This window comes from Anomaloglossus baeobatrachus, chromosome 1 (assembly GCF_048569485.1).
Source record: "Anomaloglossus baeobatrachus isolate aAnoBae1 chromosome 1, aAnoBae1.hap1, whole genome shotgun sequence".
Lineage (NCBI taxonomy): Eukaryota > Metazoa > Chordata > Amphibia > Anura > Aromobatidae > Anomaloglossus > Anomaloglossus baeobatrachus.
The window spans coordinates 598,887,927-598,900,656 of NC_134353.1; the positions used below are offsets into that span (position 1 = coordinate 598,887,927).

General features: G+C 49.0%; 1 protein-coding gene across 4 annotated transcripts in view; it reads left to right on the plus strand.

The window, feature by feature from the left end:
* CEP78 (centrosomal protein 78) overlaps window positions 1-12,730 on the plus strand; it is a 145,530-nt gene that overhangs the window by 12,659 nt on the left and 120,141 nt on the right. For 3 of the 4 annotated variants that reach the window (XM_075318214.1, XM_075318204.1, XM_075318232.1), the window contains exon 1: window positions 10,937-11,096. The exons of the other annotated variant lie outside the window; for it this stretch is intronic. The gene's annotated coding sequence lies outside the window, so the exon portion shown is untranslated. Of the gene's footprint in view, window positions 1-10,936; window positions 11,097-12,730 lie in introns of those variants that run through there. 4 annotated transcript variants of the gene reach the window in all.

Sequence of the window (12,730 nt, forward strand, 5' to 3'; positions counted from 1 at the left end):
CATCACCACCATCATCAGTCACAAACAGCCACTACCGCCATCATCATCATCAGTCACACACAGCCACCACCGCCATCATCATCATCAGTCACACACAGCCACCACCGCCATTAGCATCATCAGTCGCACACAGTCACCACCGCCGTCATCATCATCAGTCACACACAGCCACCACCGCCGTCATCATCATCAGTCCCACACAGCCACCATCAATATCAGTCACACACAGCCACCACCGCTATCATCATCATCCTCATCATCATCAACACACAGCCATCATCATCATCATCCACACACACATACAGCCACCATCACCATCAACACACAGCCATCATCACACACACACACACACACACACACACACACACACCCACACCCATCATCATCATCACACACACACATCATCATCATCATCCTACATACACACACACACACACACAGCCATCATCATCATACACACACACACATCATCACACACACACACACACAGCCATCATCACACAGCCATCACACACACACACAGCCATCATCATCACACACACACACATCATCACACACAGCCATCATCATCACACAGCCATCACACACACACACACACACACACACACACACAGCCATCATCATCACACACACACACACAGCCATCATCATACACACACAGCCATCATCATACACACACAAACAGCCACTACCGCCATCATCATCATCAGTCACACACAGCCACCATCACCATCATCATCATCATCAATCGCACACAGCCACCATCACCATCATCATCAGTCACAAACAGCCACTACCACCATCATCATCATCAGTCACACACAGCCACCATCACCATCATCATCATCATCAGTCACACACAGCCACCATCACCATCAGTCACAAACAGCCACTACCGCCATCATCATCAGTCATACACAGCCACCACCGCCATCATCATCAGTCACACACAGCCACCACCGCCATCATTATCATCAGTCACACAGCCACCACCGCCATCATCATCATCAGTCACACACAGCCACCATCACCATCATCATCATCATCAGTCGCACACAGCCACCATCACCATCAGTCACAAACAGCCACTACCGCCATCATCATCAGTCACACACAGCCACCACCGCCATCATCATCATCAGTCGCACACAGCCACCACCGCCATTAGCATCATCAGTCGCACACAGTCACCACTGCCGTCATCATCATCAGTCACACACAGCCACCACCGCCGTCATCATCATCAGTCCCACACAGCCACCACCGACATCATCATGATCAGTCGCACACAGCCACCATCAATATCAGTCACACACAGCCACCACCGCTATCATCATCATCCTCATCATCATCAACACACAGCCATCATCATCATCATCCACACACACATACAGCCATCATCACCATCAACACACAGCCATCATCACACACACACACCCATCATCATCATCACACACACACATCATCATCATACATACACACAGACACAGCCATCATCATCATACACACACACACACATCATCACACACACACACACAGCCATCATCACACAGCCATCACACACACACACACACACACAGCCATCATCATCACACACACACACACATCATCACACACAGCCATCATCATCACACAGCCATCACACACACACACACACACACACACACACACAAACAGCCATCATCATCACACACACACACACACACACACACACACACATCATCACACACACACACACACAGCCATCATCATACACACACAGCCATCATCATACACACACAAACAGCCACTACCGCTATCATCATCATCAGTCACACACAGCCACCATCACCATCATCATCATCATCAATCGCACACAGCCACCATCACTATCATCATCAGTCACAAACAGCCACTACCACCATCATCATCATCAGTCACACACAGCCACCATCACCATCATCATCATCATCATCAGTCACACACAGCCACCATCACCATCATCATCAGTCACAAATAGCCACTACCACCATCATCATCAGTCACACACAGCCACCACCGCCATCATCATCATCAGTCACACAGCCACCACCGCCATCATCATCATCAGTCACACACAGCCACCATCACCATCATCATCAGTCGCACACAGCCACCATCACCATCAGTCACAAACAGCCACTACCGCCATCATCATCAGTCATACACAGCCACCACCGCCATCATCATCAGTCGCACACAGCCACCACCGCCATCAGCATCATCAGTCGCACACAGCCACCATCACCATCATCATCAGTCACAAACAGCCACTACCGCCATCATCATCATCAGTCACACACAGCCACCACCGCCATCATCATCATCAGTCACACACAGCCACCACCGCCATTAGCATCATCAGTCGCACACAGCCACCACAACCGTCATCATCATCAGTCACACACAGCCACCACCGCCATCATCATGATCAGTCGCACACAGCCACCATCAATATCAGTCACACACAGCCACCACCGCTATCATCATCATCCTCATCATCATCAACACACAGCCATCATCATCATCATCCACACACACATACAGCCATCATCACCATCAACACACAGCCATCATCACACACACACACACACACACACACACACACACACCCACACACACACCCATCATCATCATCACACACATACATCATCATCAACATACATACACACACACACACACACACACACAGCCATCATCATCATACACACACACACATCATCACACACACACACACACACACAGCCATCATCACACAGCCATCACACACACACACACAGCCATCATCATCACACACACACACACATCATCACACACAGCCATCATCATCACACAGCCATCACACACAGCCATCATCATCACACACACACACACACACACACACACACATCATCACACACACACACACAGCCATCATCATACACACACAGCCATCATCATACACACACAGCCATCATCATATATATATACACACACACACACACACACACACACACACAGACACCACAAACGTTGTAACCTGACCTATGCTCTTGTTCCTTCCGCTGCACCAGTCGGCAAAGCAGCTGACGTCAGCGCTGCTCGGGTCGCGCTGCTGAGCTCGAGTTGAATGCCGCCGTCGATTGCTTCACCCTGACATCTGATTGAACTCCGGCTTTGATTGCTTCTCCCTGGCGGCTTCTCCAATGCGGAAGTGCGGCCGGCCGCGGCTGCAATGTTAAAGTGCGGCTGGCGACCGCTAAATGACTGGAGGCAGTGGAGGGCAAATATCAAGTGTTCTGCACTGTGTCTGCGGGCCGCATAAATCAGACTGGCGGGCCGCATGCGGCCCGGGGGCCGCGTGTTTGAGACCCCTGCTTTAGGGGAACCAAACAGAATTCTTGTGGTTTGAGGGGTTGAATAATAAATGACCCTCTGAATAAACTTTTCTCAATTTAAAAAAAAATAAAAAAAGAAATAACATTCTTTTTTGCTGCAGTGCATTTCACACTTCCTGATCTACAGTCCAAATGTCACAATGCCAAGTTAATTCCGAATGTGTAAACCTGCTAAATCTGCAGGGGGTTGAATACTACTTGTAGGCACTGTATTTGCACTTGTCCCTTCCTAATCTAAAGGCCCCTTTACACACTGCAACATCGCTAGCGATATCGCTGTAACGTCACTGGTTTCGTGACGTAATAGCGACCTCCCCAGCGACATTGCAGTGTGTGACACGCATCAGCGACCTGACCTGCGCTGTGCGGTCGCTGATTGCTACAAATCGTTCAGGACTATTTTTTGGTCCTTTGTTTCCCACTGCGCAGCATGAATCGTTGTGTTTGACACCGTTACAACGACATTGTTAGCGACTTAGAACACAGCCCGTAGGTGTGCTATAGCGTTCCCTTTCCCGCCCCCTTACCTCCGATTGGTGGTCGCTGTTGCGTTCTGATTGGGCGGCTTTCACTGAAAAGAAGGCAACTTTAGCACTTCCGTCATTTGTTTCAAAGCTACCTTGTTCCTGAGTGCTGGTTTGCGGATCATTAGAGTTCTCCAGTCTGCAAAACTATAAAGCCAATACGGTAAACATCATTTGATTGAAGCTGTATTGATGCTTTATAGATAAACCAGTGTGGAGTCGCCGCACAGAGCACTCTACAAAGATCCGCTAAGTAACAGAAGCTCAGGAACAAAGGATATACAAGCGTGACTTTTGCCAATCTTTCCAAGCTCAGGGTCGCCAATAAGAACGCACTAGCGATCACCAATCGGAGCTGAGGGGGGAGTGTAACAAGGACACCTAGGTGGCTTCAGCACCAAACACCACACCCCTAACATAGGTGTGAGTCGTCAAATAGCTGCTGTGTGACACGTCCCCAACGACCAGCGAGGTCGTTCTGCAGGTCCGTATCGCTGCTGCGTCGTTGGCCAGATCTGCCTGTTTGACAGCTCACCAGCGACTGTTTAGAGACTTTCCAGCGATCCCGGCCAGGTCGGGATCGCTGGTGGGATCGCTAGAAAGTCTCAGTGTGTAAAGGGGCCTTAAGACATTGGTTTTGATAAAGATAGTAGAGTGCAGTATGTTATGTAGCAGCATAGGATGTTTTTCTTATATAAGTGCTGTTGACATCTAGTGGCCAGTTATTGTATTACAGATGTTAAAAGATAGGATCTTCTTAGTTTAAGCTTAGATCAGTGAAAGATAAATAAATGGTTAAAATGTGGGCCTAGCCAACATAAAGGAGCCAAAGGCTAGAGTGAGTGATCATATTCAAAATAGAGGCAGATTGGGTTTATGACTAAGAAGAGAGCAGAGTGCTGGCTTAGGTGCAAGGTGTTACCAGATATCTCATTGTTAACTCCTGAACGTCTAGAGCCAACAGCTCGTATTTGGTGCCAAGTTGAGTATCCATTTTTCCTCCAATGGGGGGATACAGAAGAGGAGTTTAGCTGTGGGAAGAAGTAGTGAGCTTGTTAAAACCACAGACCTAAGCCAGGAAGGACAGCCTTGAACGGAGATAGACGAGCTGGGAACAAAGGAAAGTTCTGAAGTTAGTTGTAAACGAAGAAGGTAGGAAGGCAAGAAAGTGTCTTATTGCATGTGTTGTACAACTGTTTGTTGGAAAAAACTGTTAAGTAAAGGGAGTTTTGAAGAAGAACTTTGGCTGTCTCCTGATTAATGTGTGGCCGGCCCTGAGTTTCAGAACTTGGAAGATGGCAGCAGAATGTAAGATACGAGTGTAAACACACACAATCAATGACCCATTTTCAATGTGAGGTGCCAGGGTGCAACAATGCGGCCTTGCTTACGACTAACACCCTCTGACATATTATAAAAAGTGGCGTAGTCAGCATGATGGAGCCATGCATTGCAAAACCATTTTGGATGCTATTAAGGCTTATATAACTTTAGGAATGGTGACCACTGCAAGGGAAAATGGTGGATGATGGAGTACTTCATGGAAGGAGCTCCACCCATTGTGGTTATTGGAACCTGGAAAAGTCACGAAGACTAGTCCGGTCAACGAAAGCTCCTTTGATGAAAAGATGCCTTCTGGTGGGCACGGTGACAGGAGAGGCATTTCACAGCAAACTGATGGAGGACGGGAAGAAGCAGGCTGGATAGCCAAAAGAGGCCCGCTTTAGAAGGTGTGGAGAGAAGAAAAAACACTCCCACTAGAGAGGAGGCCAGCACTATTGTTGGAGAGTGAGAGGAGAAACATTGAGAAAAATGATAAGCTGACAAAGCATGACGGCCGCTGGTACGGTATTTCGGCCCTCGGAGGCCTAAACCGAAAAAGCTGGCAGGAGTGACTGGCTGCAATGCAGGTGAAGGAAGCACGACCGGAATGACTGCATCTGTAGAAGGATCTTCCAGAAACCCAGAAAGGTGTCAGAGCAGTCGGTGGCCATTCCTAAATTCTTGGAGCCCTGCAGCCATGGCAAGCGGATATAGATTCTTAAAGCACAGTTGGCTGCGAGGAGCCCAAGGGCCTCAAAAGAGGTATCCATGCAGGAAGCTGTCCCAATGCCATGGTCGCACTCACGTTTATGAGAATCTGCGGCCAAAAAACCCTTGCCCCAGATGTACACTAACAAGCAAAAGGGTAACAATGTTTTAAGCTTTTGATTTCAGGCTCCATATCTCACAATTTACTACAGCATTGGGTGTGAGATTACTTTAATTTTATAGACAACATTCTTGGCTATCTCATAAATAAATTTGACTTGCAACAATATAGCATTTGATAAATAATCTTTATTGTAACAAAATTTAATAAAATACAAAATGAGGTGCAGTAACGAGGAGGTGCACAACGTGGCATACTGGAGCAGCAGAGAGGAAAGTGTCAGGTTAGAATAATCTATGATAATGCCAACAATAGAAAAAGCTTAATCACAGGTTGAATATTGTAATATGTCAGTCCACTACGTGACCAGTACATAGAAGTCCCTGTGATAAGAAGATAATTTAAAGTGGCAAAAGTGGAAATAGTATAAACAAACCTAGGAACACTTACTGCTGGAATTGCGTCAGGTCTCAACCAACGCACGTTTCGGCGATAGCCTTCGTCCCAACCAACGCCCCCTGACGAAGCAAATTGCCGAAACGTGCGTTGGTTGGGATCTGGCGCCATTCCATCGGTATTCCTAGGTTTGTTTATACTATTTACACTTTTGCAACATTAAATTATCTTCTTATCACAGGGACTTCTATATACTGGTCACGTAGTGGACTGACATATTACAATATTCAACCTGTGATTAGGCTTTTTCTATTGTTGGCATTATCATGGATTATTCTAAGGCTATGTGTGCACTAGGCATTTTTGCGTGTTTTTCGGGTGCGTTTTTGTTCAAAAAACTGCATGACTTTGCTTCACCAGAAAAGTCTGAGATTTCATTTTTGCTGTCTGCACACAGCGTTTTGTTTTAGCTGCGTTTTTGTAGTGCCCACAAAAACGCAGCATGTCAATTATTCCTGCGTTTTTCACTACGTTTTTCACACATTGAGTTCAATGAGATGTTCATAAACGCAATGAAAAACGCAAATTGCAAATATAGCTGCGTTTCTATGACTAAAAACGCAGCTATAAACGCAAGGGGTGGGTAGTACAGTCACGTGTACAGGAAGAGGATTCCTTGTGTTGGTAAACACAGAAGAGTGTCCGGATGGGAGGTGGAAGCAGCTGCGAAATCAAAAGTGAACAGTAGAAAAAAAAAGTCTCATACTCACCTGTCTGCAGACTCCCGAGACACGTCCGATGGCTGCAGGACCTGCCGGTGATCAGCTGATGCGGTCACCTGATGGCATCAGCTGATTGTATAAGTCCGGCGGTGAGGCAGGCTTTTTACCGCCCTGGCTGGCTTAAACTATCAGCTGATGCCATCAGGTGACCGCATCAGCTGATTACTGCCGGGTCCTGGAGTGATCAGACGGGAGTCTGCACAGCAGTGTGTAGTTTTGTTTTTTTTTTCCACTGATGCATCAGCTGATTGTATAAATGGCTTTTATACAATCAGGTGATGTGTCATGTGATTCACGTCCTTGAACCTGACACATCATCTGATCACTTTGCCTTCCAGGAAACCAATCAGATGATATTGAATCTGGATTGGACGGCGTGGGACCCTTGACCAAGGATTACTGCAGAGGGAGGGGGGTTCTTTATTTCAATAAAGATGAAGTCACTAATTGTGTTGTTTCATTTCTAATAAAAATATCTTTCTGTGTGTTGTGTTTTTTTTTATCTTTACTAGAAATGCACGGTGGCCATGTCTAATATTGGCGTAACACAATGAATTTCGGGCTTAGGGCCAGTTGATAATATACAGCTAGCCTTAACCACATTATTACCCAGCGAGCCAGCCAGCACCAGGACAGCTGGAAGAGTTGGATACAGCACCAGAAGATGGCGCTTCTATGAAATCGCCATTTTCTGGGGTGGCTGCGGACTGCAATTTGCAGGGGGGTACCCAGAAAGCTTGGGCACCCTGTGCTGATGATTTCAATCCCCAGCTGCCTAGTTGTATCTGGCAGGACTCAAAAATTGGGCAAAGTCCACGTCATTTTTTTTTAATTATTTCATGAAATTCCTGAAATAATTAAAAAAAAAAAAGAAAAAAGGCTTCCCTATATCTTTGGTTCCCAGCCGGATACAACTAGGCAGCTGGGGGTTGGGGGCAGCCACACCTGCCTGCTGTACCTGGCTAGCATACAAAAATATGGCGAAGCCCACGTCCTTTTTTTGGGCAAAATCCTCCTGCATACAGTCTTGGATGGAGGGTGCTGAGCCTTGTAGTTCTGCAGCTGCTGTCTGCTCTCCTGCATACACTAGTGGATGGAGTATGTTGAGCCTTGTAGTTCTGCAGCTGTCTGTTCTCCTGCATACACTAGTGGAGAATGAAGAACATTTTGAAGAAGGAAATTACATCAGACCTTTTTTTTTTTTTTTCTTTTCAACAATCTTAATGGCATTGTTCGCTGATAAAAAAAAATGCATAAAAACACAGTGAAGAAAAACGCAGCAAAATTCAGCCAAAAATGTGGTACAAAATGCGTTTTTTGATGCGATTTTTTGCTGCAGGTGCGTTTTTTTACTGCAAAAAAGCACAAAAACACAGCGTCAAAAAAACGCAGTGTGCGCACATAACTTAAAACTATGAGCGCACAGTGCGTTTTTGCGTCGTTTTTCGGGTGCGTTTTTGGTCTAAAAACTCCATGACTTTGCTTCCCCAGCAAAGTCTATGAGTTTTCATTTTTGCTGTCAGCACAGTGCAGTTTTGTTTAAGGCTATGTGCACATGCTGGGTTTTTGGCGGCTAAAAACGCACAAAAACGCACCCGCGTCAAAAAACGCATGCGTTTTGTTGCGATTTGGTGCGTTTTTGATCTCTGCGTTTTTCCAATGCATTGCATGGGGGGGAAACGCAGAAAAACGCAGGAAAGAATTGACATGTCCATTTTTTTTTTAAGCTCAAAAATGCAGCTTAAAAAAAAACGTGTGCGGACAGCAAAAATGAAAACTCATAGACTTTGCTGGGGAAGCAAAGTCATGCAGTTTGGAGGCCAAAAACGCCGCGAAAAACGCACTGTGTGAACTTAGGCTAGGTTCGCACACTGCGTCTTTTTGACGCTGCGTTTTTGGCCGCTAAAAACGCACAAAAACGCACCTGCGTCAAAAAAACGCATAAAAAAGCATGCGTTTTTGCCGCGATTTGGTGCGTTTTTGGCTGCGTTTTGCTGCGTTTTTGATCTCTGCGTTTTGCTGCGTTTTTCCAATGCATTGCATGGGGGAAAACGCAGAAAAACGCAGGAAAGAACTGACATGTCCATTTTTTTTTTCTAACTCAAAAACGCAGGTAAAAAAAACAGATGTGTGCGGACAGCAAAAATGAAAACTCATAGACTTTGCTGGGGAAGCAAAGTCCTGCAGTTTTGAGGCCAAAAACGCACCCGAAAAACGGACAAAACCGCCGCAAAAAACGCACTGTGCGCACATAGCCTTAAAATGCGCAAAAACACTGCATTTTTGCGGTCTCAAAAAAAAAGCAGCGTACGTACATAGCCTTATGGAGAGTGACTGGTTAGATAGATGCACACTGAGTGGGAGGAAAGAAGGCAGGTACGCACACTGAGGGGGAGAAAACGGGAATGACAGGCAGGATGCACACCGAGGGGGGAAAGCAGGAGTGCCCAGTAGCATGCACACTGTGGAGGGAGCGGCCGGCAGACTGGGTGTGCGGCAGGCAGGATTCACACTGTGGAGGGAGCGGCAGGCAGGATGCACACTGTGGAGGGAGCGGCAGGCAGGATGCACACTGTGGAGGGAGCGGCAGGCAGGATGCACACTGTGGAGGGAGCGGCAGGCAGGATTCACACTGTGGAGGGAGCGGCAGGCAGGATGCACACTGTGGAGGGAGCGGCAGGCAGGATGCACACTGTGGAGGGAGCGGCAGGCAGGATGCACACTGTGGAGGGAGCGGCAGGCAGGATGCACACTGTGGAGGGAGCGGCAGGCAGGATGCACACTGTGGAGGGAGCGGCAGGCAGGATGCACACTGTGGAGGGAGCGGCAGGCAGGATGCACACTGTGGAGGGAGCGGCAGGCAGGATTCACACTGTGGAGGGAGCGGCAGGCAGGATTCACACTGTGGATGGAGCGGCAGGCAGGATTCACACTGTGGATGGAGCGGCAGGCAGGATGCACACTGTGGAGGGAGCGGCAGGCAGGATGCACACTGTGGAGGGAGCGGCAGGCAGGATGCACACTGTGGAGGGAGCGGCAGGCAGGATGCACACTGTGGAGGGAGCGGCAGGCAGGATGCACACTGTGGAGGGAGCGGCAGGCAGGATTCACACTGTGGAGGGAGCGGCAGGCAGGATGCACACTGTGGAGGGAGCGGCAGGCAGGATTCACACTGTGGAGGGAGCGGCAGGCAGGATGCACACTGTGGAGGGAGCGGCAGGCAGGATGCACACTGTGGAGGGAGCGGCAGGCAGGATGCACACTGTGGAGGGAGCGGCAGGCAGGATGCACACTGTGGAGGGAGCGGCAGGCAGGATGCACACTGTGGAGGGAGCGGCAGGCAGGATGCACACTGTGGAGGGAGCGGCAGGCAGGATGCACACTGTGGAGGGAGCGGCAGGCAGGATTCACACTGTGGAGGGAGCGGCAGGCAGGATTCACACTGTGGAGGGAGCGGCAGGCAGGATGCACACTGTGGAGGGAGCGGCAGGCAGGATGCACACTGTGGAGGGAGCGGCAGGCAGGATGCACACTGTGGAGGGAGCGGCAGGCAGGATTCACACTGTGGAGGGAGCGGCAGGCAGGATGCACACTGTGGAGGGAGCGGCAGGCAGGATGCACACTGTGGAGGGAGGGAGGCGGCTGCCAGCCGGGAGGGCGCACACTGTGGAGGGAGGGAGGCGGCAGCAGTGCTGAGGAAGAGGAGGACTGCAGAGTATGATGACACCAGGAAACCAGGGGGCGTGCTCCGAAGGACGGTTGGGAAACCAAGGGAACGGAATGCCATGGAGGACGCAGGAGGTGGCCATTACTAACGCTAGTGTCAGACCGGGGCACCGAGCAGCAGGTGAGTTCTTTCCCGCCCGTGGCATTTACACTCTGTGTGTTTATGACCCGCACACTATTGCTGGGTTGTCGTGCTTCACCTCAGTGATGTGGACCAGGGATCTTTGCATATATGACAAGCATAGGGTAAGTGACATCAGCTGCCTGGGCTATGCCACAGACTATGCCAGTGTAAAGATTAGTTTTTGGTTTAACCCCTTCAGGAGGAAGCAGTTCTTTATTGTCTTATGTAACGAGTTATAACTTTTTTTCTATCATTGTAGGTGAATAAGGACAGTTGTTTTATATTTTATTTTCTTCCTTTTCATATTATTCATATATTTTAAAGCGCCAGTCAGTCCAGCATTGTATTCCCTGCTGTAGTGGTGCGTCTAAGCCACGTCTCCTGCCCCTGGTCTTACACTAAAGGGGGCTTTACACGCTACGATTTTGCTACAGCGATCTCGTTGGGGTCACGGATTTTGTGACGCACATCCGGCCGCTGTAGCGATCTCGTAGTGTGTGACTCCAAGGAGCGATTTTGGATCATTGCAAAAACGTCCAAAATCGCTCCTCGTTGACATGGGGGTCCGCTCCCAATTATCGATACTATCGCTTTCCCGTTGTTGTGCCTCATTCCTGCGGCAGTGCACATCGCTGTGTGTGACCCCCGTAGGAACGAGGAACATCTCCTCCCTGCCGCCGGCCATAATGCGGAAGGAAAGAGGTGGGTGGGATGTTCGTCCCGCTCATCTCCGCCCCTCCGCTTTCATTGGGCGGCCGCTCAGTGACGTCGCTGGCCGAGCGGACTGCCCCCTTAGAAAGGAGGCGGTACGCCGGTCACAGCGACGTCGCTATGCAGGTAAGTATGTGTGACGCGGGTGCGCGATGGGCAGCGATATGCCCGTTTCGCACAAACAATGGGGGCGGATCGCATGCTAGCGATATCGGGACAAATATCGCAGCGTGTAAAGCCACCCTTACACTCTCCCTCCGGCGTCTTCATTTTTTATCGGCACCGCTCTAGTCTTGTGGAGCCATTTGTGGCTGGAAATCACAAATGACGTCACAAGCTCTCAATACTAGTCTGAGAGCCAGAATGATTAGGCTCTCATCTGGGTTGCTCCATTAAAGGGAACCTGTCACCACTTTTTTGGCCTATAAGCTGCGGCCACTACAACCAGTGGACTCTTTTATATACAGCATTCTAACAGTATTCTAACTGTCGCGCGGTTGGTCTTATGGGCGTCTTCGGTGCCAGCGCCTCCTCTTTCGGCCATCTTCGTCCTCTTTCTGAAGCCTGTGTGCATGACCCATCTACGTCATACACACTCGCCGGTCCTGCGCAGGCGCACTACAATACTTTGATCTGCCCTGCTCAGGACCTGAATGCCGGTGAGTGTGTATGACGTCGGACCCGTCATGCACCGCAGCTTCAGCAGATGGCCGAAAGAGGCGGCGCTGGCACCGGACAACGGAGACGCCCATATGGCCAACCGCACGACCGTTAGTAAGTATTATAAAGTGTTTTTTATGTTCTACACAGCGGCCTGGGCTCTTATATACAGCATGTTAGAATTCTGTATATAAGAGCCCACTGTTGGTGGCCACAGCTTATAGGGCAAAAAACTGGTGACAGGTTCCCTTTAAACACTG